A 16,966-nucleotide genomic window follows, 5' to 3' on the forward strand; every position below is an offset into this window, starting at 1 on the left:
TCTTTCTCTCTTTCTTTCTTTCTTTCTTTCTTTCTTTCTTTCTTTCTTTCTTTCTTTCTTTCTTTCTCTCTCTCTCTCTCTTCCCTCCCTCCCTCCCTCCCTCCCTCCCTCCCTCCCTTCCCTCTCCCTTTCCTTCCCTCTTCTCTTTCTTTCTTTCTTTCTTTCTTTCTTTCTTTCTTTCTTTCTTTCTTTCTTTCTTTCTTTCTTTCTTTCTCTCTCTCTCTCTCCCTCCCTCCCTCCCTCTCTCTCTCTCTTTCTCTTTCTTTCTTTCTTTCTTTCTTTCTTTCTTTCTTTCTTTCTTTCTTTCTTTCTTTCTTTCTTTCTTTCTTTCTTTCTTTCTCTCTCTCTCTCTCTCTCTCTCTCTTTCTTTCTTTCTTTCTTTCTTTCTTTCTTTCTTTCTTTCTTTCTTTCTTTCTTTTCTTTCTTTCTTTCTTTCTTCCTCTCTCTCTCTCTCTTCCCTCCCTCCCTCCCTCCCTCCCTTCCTCCCTTCCTTCCTTCCTTCCTTCCTTCCTTCCTTCCTTCCGTCCGTCCTTCCTTCCTTCCTTCCTTCCGTCCTTCCTTCTTCTCTAGCTCTGTCACCCAGACTGAAGTGCAATGGTGCGATCTCTACTCACTGCAACCTCCGCCTCCAGGGATCAAGCAATTCTCCTGCCTCAGCCTTCCAAGTAGCTGGGATTACAGGCGTGCACCACCACGACCAGCTAATTTTAGTTTAGTTTAGGTTTTTTTTATTTTATTTTATTATTATTATTTTTTTTTGTAGCTTTTAGTAGAGATGGGGTTTCACAATGTTGGCAAGACTGATCTCAAATCCCTGACCTCATGATCCTCACGCCTCGGCCTCCCAAAGTGCTGGGATTACAGGAGTGAGCCATCATGTCTGGGCCTAATTTTCTCTTCTAACATATTTCAGCTAAAGTCTGAATCTTATCATTTTGTTTCCTTTAATTTTATCAGTGGCTTTTTTTGGCATTCAGTTCTCTCTGTGGTATTACTGATGCTCGAGTTGCAGCTCGAGTTATTTATTTATTTATTTTTGTCTTTCCTAGTTAGTCCACATGTTGAGACAAATACCAGTAACAAGAAGTAAAGTAAAAAGAAATGATCGATTTATTTCTTTTTTTCCATAAACATAGATTTTTGATGTAATTTCTTTTGAGAGAAATAAAGGTAAGATCAGAATTTTTCTTTCTAAAATCTTATGCTTAAAACAAACAAAAAAAATTATTTACTTAAAATAAGTTTTTGTTAATGTGGGAAGAACATAGTAGCAATTCAATTGTTGTTTGGTAAATAATTAAACTGATAAGAACAACAACAAAAAAAGGCAACTCATTGAAAAAGACTAACCTCCCACTTCAATATTTTAAACTATTTTGGCAGCTGTTATACATGATTCTCTAACTGAAACAATATAGCATGAAAAAATGTAGATTTTAAAAAGTAACAAATAGACAATTTTTCTGGGTGTGAAAAATGCTGTCATGACATATAAACATATGTTAAGTTTTATCTTTTTTAGTTTGAATTGTCTTTATCTCTGAATGTGTCATTATGTTTGTGTCTTACAAAGTAATGCACCCATCTCTTTCTGTAGACCAATTAACAGGTGATTAATTCAATATATTATGTGCTACTCTGTGACTAGTGCTGATGCTGTTCTAATCAATTGTGATATATGAGTAGAACTGTCAGTAAAACTGAAAGGATAGTCTCCTTTATGGAGCTTACAAGAGATTTTTTTGTTTTTTAGAAAACATATACGTTTAAAATATGATATGGTACTACTTAATAAGTACAATGGAAAACAAAAGATAGGGCAAGGAAGGTAAAATATGCAATTTTAAATAGGAAGATCAGAATTCATTTTATTGGAAAATGATATTTGAGTCAGGGCAAAGTAGAAGTAGATGCAGGTATGTGCAAGAAAAGCATTACAGGCAGAGTGAAAATCCAGTGTTAGCATTCCAACGGACTTCTTGCTAAGTCCTTACTTAACATAGTCCATACTTTCTTGGAAACTTTGACTTTAAAAGACGTAGAGTAGAACATCATTAAAAAAATGATGAAAAAGCATATTGGTTTTGTTATATGGCATTTTCCTTAAAGTTGTAGTTTCCATGAACATATCAATGGCATTAAGTGAGGACTTACTCTATTGAAAACATTGAGAAGAGCAGTGTGGTTACAAAAATGACCAAGGAGAGATAATTATGAAATAAAGTTGTCAAGATAGAAAGGTGAGGATCACATTGGGCTTTGGAAGTACTTTACATATGTTGGCATTTTTATTGAGTGAAATGAGCCATTGTAGGATTTTGAACACTGGAGTGACATGATCTGGTGTATATTTTCAAGTTTCATTGTGGCTGTGGTGTTGAGAATAGATTATAGGTACAAGAATAGTATCCTTGTGGCCACTTAGAGGATGATTAGTAATCCCTACAAGAAATGATGGTGACTTGTGCAACAGCTCTAGAAGTGGTTATGAAGAGAGTGATCAGATTCTGGCAGTATTTTGAAACTAGAGTCAAACATAGTAAGAAACTATTTTTGGAGCATGATACAATAAAGGTGTCAAGGAAAGCTCCACATTTTTTAAATTAAAAAGTGAAAGGATGTAGTTGTCAAAAACTGAGATAAGAAAGACAGTGAAATGGGCAAGTATTCAGGGGATGTCCAGAAATTAAATTATTTATGTGTTTAGTTTAAAATTTTTATCAGACATCCTAGCAAACATGGGAATTAGGTTTTGCATATACAAGTGGGTGTATGGGAGAAAAGGTTGAGTTGGAGATACAGTTGTGGATATTGTTTACATAGTGATTATATTTAAAGCCAGGGATTTAAAGTATTTTACTAAGCCAGTGAGTACAGATAGAGAATAGGACCGAGGTTGAGCCTTAGGTTCTATTTTTTTTCTCTTTCTTTCTTTCTTTTTTCTTTCTTTCCTTCCTTCCTCCCTCCCTCCCTCCCTCCCTCCCTCCCTCCCTCCCTCCCTCCCTTCTTTCCTTCCTTCCTTCCTCTCCTTCCTCTCTTTCTTTCTTTCTTTCTTTCTTTCTTTCTTTCTTTCTTTCTTTCTTTCTTTCTTTCTTTCTTTCTTTCTTTCTTTCTTTCTTTTTCTAGTTTTTACTTTTTTGAGATGAAGTCTGACTGTCACCCAGACTGGAGTGTAGTGGCGCAATCCCGGCTCACTGCAGCCTCTGCCTCCTGGGTTCCAGTGATTCTCCTGCCTCAGTCTCCTGAGTAGCCGGGATTACAGGCATGTACCACCACACCCAGTTAATTTTTGTATTTTTAGTAGAGATGGGGTTTCACTATGTTTGCCAGGCTGATTTTGAACTCCTGACCTCAAGTGATCCACCCACCTTGGTCCCCCAAAGTGCAGGGATTACAGGTGTGAGCCACTGTGCCCAGCCAGGTTCTTTCCTCATTAAGATAAGAAACAAACATTAAGAAGAGAAACAAACAATCTTGCATGGTGGGCAATAATATACTAGAAAAACCAGGAGAGCATGTTAACATGAAAACCAAGTGAAGGACGTCTTTCAAGAAATAAGGTAGGGTCAACTTCATCAAATGTTACTTAATAAAAAAACAGAATTGATCATCAGCATTAGCAATGTAGGGCCATCAGTGACCCTGGCTAGAGCAGTTTCAGTGTAAAGACGATGTGGAGGCAATATATTGATTGGCTTGTGTTCTGGGTTGAATTGATGTTCAATCCAGATGTTAAATTGCTAACCTCTAGTGTCTGTGAATGTGGCTTTATTTGGAAATGGTATCTTTGCAGATGATCAAGTTAAGATGAGGGCATTAGAATAGGCTGTGACCCAATAGGACTGTGTTCTTATTGAACACAGAGACAGACACACATATACGGAAGAAATGTGAAGACAATGTGAAGACATAGGGAGAATGCCATCTTTATAAGCCAAGGAACACCTGAGACTACCAGAAGCTAGGAGAGAAGCATGGAACAGATTCCCCCTAATAGCCTTCCAGAGAAACCAATGCTGCCATTACTTTGGTCTCTGACTTACAGCTTCCAGAACTGTGAGACAATAAACTTCTGTTTTTTAAGACACCCAGTTGGAGGCACTTTGTCACCACCCTTAAGATGGGTGCAGCACACCAACATGGCACAAGTATACATATGTAACAAACCTGCATGTTATGCACATGTACCCTAGAACTTAAAGTATAATAATAATAATAAATAAATAAATAAATAAATAAATAAATAAAAAGAAACATCCCAAGAAGCTAAAACAGAGCACATGTAAGAAAGTTTGAAAGAGAGGAATTGGTAACAGATTACAGTCCATATGTAACAAATTTACAGGTATGATTGCAGAAGAAATTATTCACATGGTCTCTAGGCCCTTCACTGCAAGCATTTACAATCCATTCATTTTCCAATAATTGCTTATTGAGTGACAGTTATATACATTCGGCTTTGATAAATGCTTCAGTGGAGAGCTGAATTGCATGACATGTTATGAGGCCCTCAAGGACTTAGGAACTTTTCTGTATTTTTCTATTTACAATCCGTTAAAAAAGTAACACCCTGCTTTCTACATATCCCCCCACCCCGACCCTACCAAGTCCTCTACTCTCTGACTCTGTCTCTTGCCTCTCTTCCCTTCACTCTGTTCCTAAATCACATCAGGCTTCATGCACGTGATGCTTTCTCTGACTAAAATGGTCTTATGCCAGGTACTATGTGGCTTCCTCTCTCACTCCCTTCCTTTAGGACTTAATTCAAATGGCACATTCTCAGTGGGGTCTGTCCTGACCCGATCCTACCGAAAATAATAACTCCCCTTCTCCTTCCTGCCATGGGAATATAAGCAGGTAGAAAAAGAAACACATCAGTAGAAGACTACATACAAGACAGAACAAATGTACAGAGAGAAGTAATTATATGATATACATAGCAGCGAGATAGAATAAATGAGTAAATACAATACATATATTTCAGTAAATACATATATACATATATGTGAATGTATATATGCATATATAAATATATATCATTATAGTATAATTATATATTTACTAATAATATAAATTATATATGTATTAAAATATAAAATAAATTAATACTATATAATGATTATATAGATATATTATAATATAATTCTACATTTATATATAGAATTAATTAGAATTAATAGAAATATAATATATTTATTTATATGTATGCTTGTATACATTCATATATATTATATGTAATGTATGTACTGAAATCTAAAGCTATTGTCTTTTCAAATCCTCAGAATGCTTTCACACACACACACAAACACACAAATTGTATATTAGGCCACAAAATGAAAATTGTCCTCCCCTGCCAGATTCCATGTACCAAATAGATTGCCGGGGAGTGTGCAGCAGGAACCAAGTACCAGGAAGTTAGCGCTCTGTGATCACAACAGCAGCAGCTCCCTTGTCACCACAAATTGAGAAGAGCAGACACCTGACCAAGTTCTGTGTGTTTTTCCTGCAGCTCCATATTCTCCAGGTACCCAGAGCAGTAGAACAATAGCTACAACAGTGAAAAGGGAGGCTTCATTAAACAGTTAAAAAATGCTGGTTTTTTTTAAGTGAACTATATTAATTAGTGCTTAATGCTGGAAAGTAACTGCTTTGCATCTTTTTTTTTTGTTTTTAACCTTAAACTTGTCAGATTGTTGCTCTAGAATTGAAATTGTAAATTAGAAATGCTGATAAAACAGAAATCCTTAAAAAATTTAGTTAATAAACCTTGGTTTACAATGTTAGGTGATATCCCTTTGCCTTGACTGAAAAAAAAAAAAAATATTGACAAAGCTCTGACCTTTTCTTCCTGTTGCCATAATGCCCCTAAGAAGTCAGACCTATTGCTTTAGTGATTTTCAAAAACATTTTTGAAAGATAATAAATAGTTTGGTAGAAAATATATTTGGTTATCCCATACATTTACAAATTTTTACCCCATAGACTAACACAGGGAGAAATCTGTCAAGTTAGTGCTGCCACTCATCAAACAAAAGGCAGGTTTTAGAGAAATTGACATCTGGAGGAAAAATGTTCCAAACTCCATTACCACATGAAACTTTTGCTAGAAACAGGAAAGTTTCCTTTTGTTATACTTTGCAGTCGTATTTGTGGCTTAGAAAATATCTAATTTTTTTTACAATAGTATGTAACTTGTATGTAAACATAGCAATGTTTTTAATATCTTTTTGATGTGCTGAAGACTTGATTCTTTCCATTGAAGAAGAGGTCATGTGGTAAATAGACTGCACACATTATAAGGTTATATTGCTGAGTGGTGGCCAGGATGCTTATTTTATCCTTGAGTCTTTCTGTGTTATTTTGTCCTTTATCCCTATCATCAATTCTAGTCAGCAGGGATTTGTCCTTCTCCCTAGGTATTAAGCTGACCACAGAATAGACATTTTAACCAAAGATCAAATTTAGTTGGAACTTAAATCACATCTGCTACTGTTGTCTAAACCATAATGGTGTAGGTTAGCCACAAAGAATTGTAATTCAGCTTTTGAAGCTTATCAGTTTATTTTTGGAATAAACTAGAAAGTTAATCAAAGTATATTTATGAGTACAATAATATATATTTGCATGTCACAACATTTTAAATTGTATTTTGTTAAGAAAAGTACACTGGTTTTTGCTTGTTCATTTTTTTTCTTGAGAATAATACTACTTATCTATTTGTATATAGAAAAATGTAAACAGGATGAAGGAAAATTTTTGAATAATAATCTTCCCACTGAGTGACAAATCTTAAAATAATTGGGCTTATGTCTATAGATTTTTAAATCAATAAAACCGATGAGCCCTTCTCATTTATGAAAACATGCAACTGCTGCACTGAATTCATACTTTATAAAAAATTCAAGTTCTAATGATATTAGAAATGAAGAGATGAGTTAGTTGCTTAAACCCTGAGTATGTGTCAGGCATTATTCTAGATGCTGGGGATTGGAGCAGAACAGTAGATTTCTTGTCCTCATGGGGCTTACCTTCAAGTGACAGAAACCAAGTATGCACACAACTATATGAGAGAGATGATATATTAAAAATGACTGTGAAGAAAATTAAAGATGTGCTAAAGAGTGACTGAAAGCTGCTTATTCAGACAGCTTATTTGAGGAAGGGTAGTGGATAAAGGCCTATCAAAGGGAATTATATTTGAATTAATACTTCAATGATGAGATGATGGCAAAATGGAAGAATCTGTGAGAAATACATTTCAATCAAAAAAAAAAAAAAAAAAAAAAAAAAGAGCCAGGATAAAACTACCTACTTAGTCTGAATTTACAATGACTCCAGTCAGAACTCTTAAGTAATGACTGTACCCTAATTGAAATGGAACATTTAAACCTCAAGCTGGAGACATTCACTTGTTTGATTTATAAGGAAATATCATTAAATATCCAGCAAGTATTTTCTTTATGTTACAGATATTAGATCCATAAGAGTCTATGGTTTTTAAGGGGAGAAAATAAAGTATATCCTCAGGAGCTACAGAAAGCACGAAACCAACAGGCCCCAAAGCAGCATTAAAACAGAACCGAGTTTAACAGTATTTATAAAGTCTAGGAAAGTTAAAAGGAAAGAAAAAGAAGGAGGAGAAGGAGGAAGAGGAAGGAGAAAAATAAAAGTTTAAAATTAGAGAGAGGAAAAGAATAAACATGAAATGTACATTTTCAGAATTAAGCAACTGTAACGAAATTTGAGAGATTCCTGGAGGATGAGAAGAGCTCAATCTAGAGGCTTTGTCTAGAGACAAACTTTATATTTACAAATCTGATTTGAGGTAGAGATTATTTTCTATCAAATGGTAAATAAAATATTATTTGGGGTGTTTCAAAACTCTTCATTTTATGATAAATCTATAATGTTTTTCTGGGTTTTTATTTTGAAAAAGAGTAGGATAATTGGTACACAGAAAAAAAATAGTGAGTGAAATATATAACTAGTAATGAAAACTAGAGAGAGGAACTGAAATAAGCAAACTTTTAAAATTTGAATGGTTGAAATGTTTATTTTCGATTTTAAAAACAAAAGAGAAAAATGTGGTTAAAATATGGTCAATTACATGAAGATATTTTCAAAAAGGAGGAAGTACCTTCATTCTTTAAGAAAGGCTGAACTTTTCTAAACACCAAACTTTAAAGTAATACTCTAATTCTTAATTTTTTTAAGTAATACTACAAGGGTCAATATAATCAACACTCATTCCTTTAATAAAACAGGTGAAGTATTTCATATGGCTCTTCTTATAATATATTTCATATGCTTATTCTTATGATACTGATAAAAGTCAAGGACGTAATATAAATAACATACTCAATATATATTTATATACTCAGCATACTCAAATAATTTTCTGTAAAACTGAAATATTATACTGGAAATACTTGATTTTTTAATTGTCAGGTTTACTCAAGGGGAGTGAGAAGATTGTAAGGACTGCATGTCTTTCAGATATTTCCCCTAAATTCTACCTTCTTAGTGAGATTTTGATTGAAACTTGAGAGAAAATGCCTTAGTCTCTTTGGAAAATAAAAAGACTGCAATTGTTAATATTTTGAGTTGCAAGTTAAAGTTGGAAAGATATAGCTTGTAAACATTACATAAATTTGCAATAAAATAAACATTACTTGGTGAAAAGTTAGGAATCTAATCATAATCCTCATTTAGAAGGAAATATCATCCATTTCTACTTGAGCTTAGTCCCTAGTTAAAGCCAGAATTTCTTTAAATTATCCTCGTTTAATACAGTATATTAACAAATTGTCTAGTATCTCTAAAATTTTCCACAGGAAAGCAATGATTAAATAATTTGATTCAGGTAAATATTTCTGTAGCTTCACCATGAGTAGTAAAATGTCCATGGAATGTTGGCTTTGAACATACACCATGCTAGTGGATCTATCTTGACAAATTAATTGCAAAATATTCTTCCAATAACTAGCCAAATTTCCATTAATTGTGTATGAAATCAACAATAATTTTGGAATATAATATAAAATATAATAAGGATAAATACTGAAGACATTTTGGTATTACATTAGTTTTTATTATGCATTATTTTGATAAGAACAAATTATATTTAATAATAATTTCAAAAAAGTACGATCTATATATTTATAATAGAAAAACTGAATCCATTCAGACCATCTAATAATCATTAAATCTGCAAGTTTAGGCTAAAAGCTATAGTGGTCATACCATATTTCACTTGATATTGTTATCTGATCTATTAGAAGATTTTTATTAGTAAGGCTGTTGCAAGGATATTGGAATATGAGTTTCATATAAGGCTATGTGAACATCAGTAAGTTAATATTTAGCATATAACTAATTGTTTTTATTTTCAATATCTAAAAAATGGTCAGTTAACATTGCCAATAATCTTAAATATCTCTTCACATACTTCATAAAATTATAGTGATCATGGAGAGTATTAGTAGTAGTCATTTGCTTTTTTCTACAAAACATTGCACCTGAAACCCCAACATAGTAAGGAGGAAGACAGCACAAATATTTATGGAATGAACAGTTTATGATAGATGGTAGGACTATTTGGATGAAAGGAGCGATCGGTCTTTAGTCTTTTAGAAAAAAGTTAATGGAGAAGGACCATATTCCTTGGGATTTATTAAGATAAAATATTTAATAATTGTTATTGCTTCTGGCATTTATTGAATGCAAACCACGGATAAAGCATTTCACGTAAATTCTCATTTAACTTCATCAAACAATTTCAATATAAGCATTATCTTGTTACAAGTATATAAACCTATTTCCAAATGTTAATTTGTTCAAACTCTTCGAATCAGTACTGCATCAGGGATCTGATATTTGGAGGATTCATATAGTGAGGTTATAAAGGAAGGAAAGTGGGCCTATCAGTTAGCTGTTGTTAGCTATTATGTTATGTAATAAACCATCCAAATTTTCAGTGGCTTAAAATGACATTTTTCATAGCTCAAGTGGTTGGGCTTGGCTGATCTCTGCTGAAACACCACTTGTGTGTAGGCTAAGTAGGGAATGTATCAAATGGAGACATTCCCCACAAATGTAAATATATATTTATTCTTTACCAAAAGAAGATGTACAGATGACAAATAAGCACATGGAAAGATGATCAACATCATCAGACATTAAGGAAATGAAAATTAAAACTATAATGAGATCACTACATACCTATCAGAGTGGCTAAAATGAAAAATAGTGACAACACCAAATTCTGGCAAGGATACAGAGATGCTGGATACCTCCTACGTCATTGGTGGAAATGTAAATGGTAGAGCCACTCTTTCTTCTTTTTTTTATTTTTATTTTTTGAGACAGAGTGTTAGTCTCACTGTTGACCAGGCTGAAGTGCAGTGGTGCAATCATGGCCCCCTGCAGGCTTGAATTTGCCCAGGCTCAGGTGATTCTCCTACCCTAGCCTCCCAAGTAGCTAGAACTAGAGGCTTGCGCCACAATGCAGAGCTATTTTTTTTTTTTTTTGTAGTGAAGTTGTTTTGCCAGGCTGCTCAGGCTGGTCTTAAACAACTTCGGCTCAATTTGGGAGGCCTGCCTCAGCCTCGCAAAGTGATGGGAGCCACCTCATTCAGTCAGTAATTTCTTTAAAACCACAACTCAACTCAACTAAACTGAAACTGCAACTACCACATGACTTGACAATTGTACTCCTGGATGTTCAACCCAGAGAAAGGAAAATTTATATTCACACAAAAACCTGTATATGAAGGTGTATGACAGTTTTATTTGTAATAACCAAAAACTGGAAACAGCCAACATGGTCTTAAACAGATAAATGGTTGAACAAACTGTGGTACATCCATACATCAGAATTGTACTTGGAAAAAAAGCAAAGAAACCATGAATTTGCCAATACCTTACGTGAATCTCTAGGGAAACATGCTGAGAGAAAATGTGGAAATGGTTGTAAAAGAACAGCACAAGGGATCCTGGAAATGTAAATGGTACAGCCATCCTTTCTGAAAAAAGGATCAGTAAGCATTACCATGAATCTTAGATAAATGTTTACGTACTTAATACACACATAACTGTTACATGCAAAATTATAAAAGATCCCAGTGGTTTTGGAACTGTAGAGTATCATGAGTGAAGAGATCCTGGTGGTTTTGGAACAGTACAGTATCTTGAATGTAGTGGTGTACATGATAATAGACAAAGGTAATAAAATTGTATTAAACTTAGCATACATAACGGGCATAGCCCCCAACCAACTGCAAATAAAACTGGGAAGGTATGAATAAGATTAGTGGATTTTATCGATGTCAATAACCTGGTTGTGATATTATAATATAGTTTTATAAAATGTTGCCATTAGGGAAAACTGTGAAAATTGTACACAGCGTATTATTTCTATAATGGCATGGGAAACTAAAATTTTCTCAATTTTTTAATTAAAAATGCATTTATTGATATTTGTAAAATAAAAATTTTAAAATGCAGAAATCAATAAACAAATCTAGCAATAAGTAAAATAAAGTAAAACATCTGGAAAACAAAACATGATCTTGTAAGAATACAGGGGCAAATACAAATTTTAACTTATTGGTAGAATTTTAAAGTAAAATTTAAGTAAGATTTCTAAGACACAACACAAAACAAAAAATATTTAAAAGCTAAGTAAATTTTAAAAATTTTAATGAGCTAATTTTATTAGTTAATTATTTTAACTTATGTTTATTATTTATTATTGTAAATAAGTAAACTTCATTGTTTCACTAACTTATTTTTACAAAAAAAATTAATAATACCAATAATAAAATTTATACAGTCATGAGTCACTTAGCAATGAGGATACATTCTGAGAAATGCACCCTGTGGGCAATTTCCTTGTGCTAACATCACAAAGTGTAAACAATCCTAGATGGTATAGCCTACTACGCACCTAGGCTATGTGGTATAGACTATTGCTACTAGGCTACAAACCTGTACAACATGTTACTACACTGAACACTGTAGGCAACTGTAATATAATAGCAAATATTTGTGTATCTAAACATATAAAAGATACAGTAAAAATATGATATAAAAGATTTAAAAGGGTACACCTTTATATTTTAATTTTTTATTTTTAAACAATTTTTATTTTAGCTTCAGGGTTACATAAGCAGGTATGTCCTATAGACAAATTGCATGTCACAGAGGTTTCATGTACATATGATTTCATTACCCAGGTAATAAGCATTGTACCCAATAGGCAGTTTTTTGATCCTCACTTTGTTCCCACCCTGTGCCCTCAAGTCGGCCCTGGTGTCTATTGTTCCCATCTTTGTGTCCACGGGTACTCAGTGTTTAACTCCCATTTATAAGTGAGAACATGGAGTATTTGTTTTTTTGTTCTTGTACCAGTTTGCTTAAGATAATGGCCTCCAGCTCCAACCATGTTGCTGCAAAGGACATTATCTCATTCTTTTTCTATGGCTTCCCAGGTGTATATGTGCCACATTTTCTCTACCACTGACAAGCATTTAATTTGATTCCATGTCTTTGCTGTTTTGAATAGTGCTGTGATAAACTTACAAGTAATGTACCTTTATGGTAGAACAACTTCTATTTCTTTGGGTATAATGGCCTTGCTTGGTCAAATGGTAGTCCTGTTTTACGTTCTTTGAGAAATCACCAACTGCTTTCCACAATGCCTGAACTAACTTACATTCCCATCAGCAGTGTATAAGTGTTCTCTTTTATTGACAGCTTTGCTAAGGTCTGTTATTTTTTGACATTTTAATAATAACCATTCTGACTGGTGCGAGATAGTATCTCATGGTTTTGATTTGTATTTCTCTAATTGTTACTGATGTTAAGCACTTTTTCATATGTCTGTTGGTCACATATATGTCTTGTTTTGATAAGTGCCTGTTCATGTCCTTTGCCCATTATAGACATAGGCCCTGGCAAGTATTTCATGATGAAACAAAATTGCAAAGAAACTAAAAATTGACAAAAGGGGCCTAATTAAACTAAAGAGCTTCTGACTAGCAAAGAAACTATCAACAGGGTAAGCAGACAATCTGCAGAATGGGAAAAAATATTAGCAAACTGTGCCTCTGACAAAAGTCTAATATCCAGAATCTATAAGGAATTTAAACAAATGAACAAATATAGTACACCTTTATGGGTCACTTACCATGCATGGAGCTTACAAGACTGAAAGTTGCCCTGGGTGAGTCAGTGAGCGAGTGGTGAGGGAATGTGAAGGCCTAAGACATTACTGTACATTTCTGTAAACTTTATAAACACTGTATATTTAAGCTACACTGAAATTGTAAAAACATTATTTCTTCAATAGTAAAATCATTTTAGTAGCTTACTGTAACTTTTTTACCTTATAAACTTTTAAATTTTTATTAACTTTTTGTCTCTTCTGTAATAACACAGCTTAAAACACATGTTGTACAACTGTGCAAAAGTATTTTCTTTTAAAAATACCTTTATTACATAAGGTATGTGTTTGTTTGTTTTTAGAGATGGAGTCTCACTGTGCTGCCCAGTCTGGTCTCAAACTTCTGGCCTTAAGATATCCCCCAACCTTGGCCTCTTAAAGTGTCAATTACAGGCATAAGCCACCACAAGGGGCAAGTTTATTTTTTCTATTAAATTTATTTTTTTACTGTTTTGTTAAGACACAAAAACACACATTAATCTAGGCCTGCACTCGGTCAAAATCACCAATATCACTGTTTTTTACCTCAACATTTTGTCCCACTAAAAGGCCTTCATGGACAGCAGGCATAGAGCTGTCAATCTCCTTCCTTCTTCTGGAATGCTTCATGAAGTGCCTGCTGTTTTACAGTTAATGTTTTTATTGTTTTTTTTAGATAAATGTAAGAAGTGCACTCTAAAATAATAATAAAAAGTACAGGAAATATATAAACCAATACATAGTCATTTGTCATCATTATGAATTATGTACTGTACATAATTGTATGTGCTATACTTCTATGCAACTGACAGCCCAATAGGTTTGTTTATACCAGCATAATCACAAATGCATGATTAATGCATTGAGCTGCAATGTTATGACGGCTTCAGTGTCACTAGATGATAATTAATTTTATTTATTTGCTTAATATTTGCCTAACTGCCTTACACGTATTAACTTATTTAATGCTTACAATAATCTGATAAGTAATTTAAATTATATTCACTTCTATTTGAAGATGAGTTCAAATCCAGAGAGGTTATTTAACTTGCATAAAGTAATCTTACAGATGAGAAAAATGTTAATATGGAAAAGTTAAGTATAATTAGTTTATGTATAAACATATAGATGGATGCTACATTGTAAATTCTTAGCACTTTGTATGCATACTTAAGTTTGTGTATAAATAAACAACAAGTACTGTCTTACAAAGTACTTATTTCCACTCAGAAATATTATATTCTTATTTCTCATGTTTTAAATGGTTTTAAGGAGATATTTTATGTATGCATTAACTCACATAAATGTACCACCTACAGTAGTCCTCCCTGATCCACAGTAGTCCTCCCTGATCCACAGTTTTGTCTTCCATGTTTTTAGTTACTTTAAGTCAACCGTAATCTAAAAATCTTAAATGAAGCATTTTAGTAAAAATCAAGTCATCAGTTTGAGATTGCACACTGTCCTGAATAACATGACAAAATCTACCTGAGATGTGAATCATCCTTTTGGATGGTTTATCCCTGCTTTAGACATTTCCAGTCCGTAGTCACTTAGTAGCCATCTGTTATCAGGTTGACTGTGGAGGTATCATAGTGTTTGTGTTCAATTAATCCTTGTCTTACTTTATAATGGCTCCAAAGTGCAAGAGTACTATGCCTAATTTATAAACTAAACTTTATCATAGATATGTATGTGTAGGAAAAATAGTGTGTTACAGGATGCTTGGGGTGTCGTTTCACCAGCTGAAAACCTTTGTGGCTGGTGGCATCTTTGCCTGAGTTTTGCACTGGCCCGCTGGGCTTATTCTGCCCACTCAAGCCTAGCAGGATGAGCTTGGATTGCACTTCTGGCCTGGATCCCATGCCTGCCAAGGGCAAGCCAGGCAAGGAGCAGCAAGGGGTGTGTGAGCGAGCTTGGGGTTCATCCACTGCACACAGCCAGGCATGCTGGCTGCATCAGGGCAGACAGCTCCAGACGCTGGCACAGGCACTGGCTCCCTGAAAGACTGCAGTTAGACCATATGTACCATAAGCAGCTTCCATGGCTGACACCAGGGAATGTGGTGGTACCTGGAAGCTTGGAGACACCAGTAACTGCAGATCCCTAAAGAGAGTGTCACAGTCCTGACTTGAGGAGCTCCTAGGTCAGGGCTACCCAAAGGGCTGCAGCTCTTCTCTCCTCTCTTCTCTACTTCTTGTTGCCTGAAATGTGGTGAGCAAGAGGCATGTTTCAGCCCTATTTGTGTTACAGCTCTTTTAGCCCTGTCATTGGGTGGGTCCCACCTACTTGTCCTGCTTCCAGGAAGAATGGGGTACACAGAAAAGTGGAGGGTAAGCAAGACCAAGATGGGCTGTATTGAGTACTAGAAGAGTTCAGAGGGGACCCACAGTGGGTAGTTCTTCTCCATAGCCAAGGTGTTCCAATGAATGTTCAGCTTTTAGCAGAGAGAGTAGCTCTTCTCTGCTAGGCAGATCGTCCTGATGAGCATTCAGCTCTGAGCAGTGAGGGTAGCTTTTGTCTGCTATGCAGATCATCCTGATGATTGTTCAGCTCTCAGCAGAGATAGTAGCTCCTCTCTGGAAGCAGGTCATCACCAGGAATGTTCAGCTCTCAGCAGTGAGGGTAGCTCCTCTCTGCAGTCAGGTTGTCCCAATGAGTGTCCAGCTCTCAGCAGAGAGGGTAGCACCTATGTGCAGGCAGGTGGTCCTGTCAACTCTTCTGGTCTGGTTAAGTTCAGGGTTTTTCATGGGCCTCAGAGGGGAGGAAGTGTATGCTGAATCATCCAATGGTGGCCATGGGTGGGCTCGGAAAAAGCACCACAAATTTCCACTCCTGTCCACCAGAGTGGCCACTCAGCCCTCAGCCTTAAGATCCTCCCCAGCTTGAAGGTGGGGCTTCACCAGGGATCCGCCCCCTCCACCCAGGAGCCTGTCTGCCTCCTGCTGCTGTTCATGCCACCCAGGCTGTTCTTGCCAAGAGGCACCCGCAGGCCAGTGCTGAGCTGCCCTCAGTGCCCTACTTAGTCTCTCCCCCATGCTTGTTTGTGCCTAAAGTCCTGAGGGTGCTGAGGCAGCAGGGGTTGGTGTGCCAGCATGGCCCCAAGCGTGTGCACACCTGGCCAAATTGAGACAGTGCCTAGCCTCAACTTTGCTCCATGATTACAGTGGGTGCTGACATTGTGGAGAAGCCAGACAGTAGGAGCAGGCACTTGGAGCCTATATATGCAGGGAAAGGCTTCCTGGGCCCCCAGAGTGCAGAAATGCCTGGGTCTGCAGCTGCAGACATCCAAGTTGCACCTGAGAGGGTGGGGCTCCTGCCTGCTCCTGACTACCAAGAGCACGGGGTCCCAGGCCACAGCCACAGCTTGGGTGGCCCCAGTTGTGTCTGAAAAGCTCTCACTCCACAAACTTGAAAGGGGCAGTCTCCCGCTTCTCCCTGGCTCCCACCAGCTCAGTCAAGCATGTGGAGCATGCAGCCCTGGCCTTGCTTCCTCTCTGTTTTCCCTGCAGCAGCAGTAGGTGAGGTGCAGGTGGCACCTCACAAATTAATCTGATGCTCCCAAGTTCTGCCCTGTGATTCCTGCGATGCAGCGGGGAATGAGGTTGAGGCCGCCGAGAAGGCTCTGGGACTAGCAGCGGGTCCTGCCTGGCCATGCAAGAGTGGAGGTGGCACTGTTTGCTGCCTCGGGGACACAGGGCAGAGGGAACCCATTGCTGCTCCAGCAGCTGTTTCTGCCACCAGTGCCCATGTCTCCTCGCT

The sequence above is a fragment of the Macaca nemestrina genome, chromosome 3, assembly GCF_043159975.1.
Source record: "Macaca nemestrina isolate mMacNem1 chromosome 3, mMacNem.hap1, whole genome shotgun sequence".
Lineage (NCBI taxonomy): Eukaryota > Metazoa > Chordata > Mammalia > Primates > Cercopithecidae > Macaca > Macaca nemestrina.